The sequence below is a fragment of the Psammomys obesus genome, unplaced genomic scaffold (genome assembly GCF_907164565.1).
Source record: "Psammomys obesus unplaced genomic scaffold, mPsaObe1.curated_primary_1811, whole genome shotgun sequence".
NCBI lineage: Eukaryota > Metazoa > Chordata > Mammalia > Rodentia > Muridae > Psammomys > Psammomys obesus.
Window position 1 is genome coordinate 2,386,649 of NW_026592509.1, and position 1,951 is coordinate 2,388,599.

Genomic DNA, 1,951 nt, shown 5'->3' on the forward strand with positions numbered 1-1,951 from the left:
TGGGAGGTGGGCATAGGAGGATGCCTAGAGGCCGGCCTGCTGAATACAGAAGACAAGACTCTGTCTCAAGGTGGAAGACAAGGACCAACCCTCAAGGTTGCCCTCGGACCTTCACATATGTGCTGTGGTACGCATGCACCCATGGTCTGTCTGTCTGTCTGTCTGTCTGTCTGTCTGTCTATCTCTTTCCCTCTCTCTCTCACACACACAAGAATCTGCTAGATTGCTTTCTAACTTGGTGTACCTTTTAAGTCCTCTCTAAAATTCCTGCTCTATGTATAGTTGACACTAGAACTGGCCACATTTTGCAGTGTCAGCCATCTTGGTAGGTGTGTGTGTGTGTGAGAATGATCTGTTCTATAGACAGAGGATGCACTGTTTCACAGATGTTCGAGAGCAAAGCCTGCTGATTACACTGTCTGAATCATGCACACACCCACTTATTTCTGTCTTGGCTCTTCTTTCTATCATTTACTCTGAGTCACGGTAAAAATCTTCTATGACAAGGAACTTGTTGATGTTACCTTTAGTCATTTACTCCATATTTTATATCTCTGTGACTCTGTTAAATGATACATAAAAATTTGTAATAGTCAGGTGTGGTGGTGCATGCCTGTCATGCCGGCACTTGGGAGGTGCAGGCAGGAGGATCAGGAACGTAAGATCATCCTTGGCTACATAATGAATTCCAGGCCAGTCTGGGCTACATAAGATCCTGTTTCAAAGCAAAACAAAATAAAGAACAACAAGAGTAAAGAAACAAGTAAAACAAATAAAAGGTGGTAGAAATGTCAATACTTCCTTTATGGGTACATCCACAAATCACACACATACACACACACACACAGTCCTGTATATATATGATTTGTGGCCATATATACATAAATATATAACATATAAAATTTATATAAATACATAAACACACATGTTATAATAAATATTATATAAAATATATAATATATTTAAATATATAAAATACATATTTTTTTTGTTTGAGGCTGGGTCTTTTTATGCAACCTGGGCTAGCCTTGAGTTTTTGATCTCTCTACCTCAGCCTCCTGTATGCTTGTATTACAGATATGCACCACCTTGCTTTAAATTATGCAGTTTATCATTGAAGATCTCAATAGCAGTCTTCTCCTAGTATACATGCTCAGTGTGCCCAGGTCTCTGTCTCTGGGTCTCACAGCAGGCATCTTAGATTTTTCCCATCTGCTTCCAAGTACAGCAGCTGAGCCCGGACATAGATACAACAGAAAGAAAAATGGAGGCTGAAGAAATGACTCAGGGTTGAGAGCACTGGCTGCTCTTACACAAAACAGGGGTTGGATTCCTAGCAACTGTGTCCAGTGGCTTACCACTCCCTGTAACTCCAGTTCCAGGGGATCTGCTGCCCTCTTCTGGTCTCCAGGGGCATCGTACTTACACAAGCACACACACACACACACACACACACCACCACCACCACCACCACCACACCACACAAATACACATTAATAAAAAATAAATCTCAAAATCAAAACGGAAGCAGACCAATCACGAAAGACATTGTAAAGCTGGAAATCTCACTTTTGGAAATGAGAGGGCATCGCAGAGCCCGTGTCTCTTAGCCACAGGCTCTTGCCCAAAGAACCCAGAGGCCTCCTGGTCTATGCTCGCATTGCATGGATGGAAACCAAGTCACACAGGGCAAAAGCCATGGATTGCAATATCCCATGAGTGTGAAGGGAGGCAAGGAGGAAGCTTCAAACAGAACTGAGAGGCCTTTTATTTGTGGACCCCAAGAAGGAGACACAAGGCGTTTGGGGGTGGGGGCGAGCCTAACAGTGGCAAAGGCAAGGCTGGGTCTACACTGGGCTACTAGAGGACACTACACACAGGGGGAGATGCAGATGGGATCCATGCCTGTGTCTGAGGGAGGAGGTCGTGTCTGGATCCCTGTGTGAGGGAG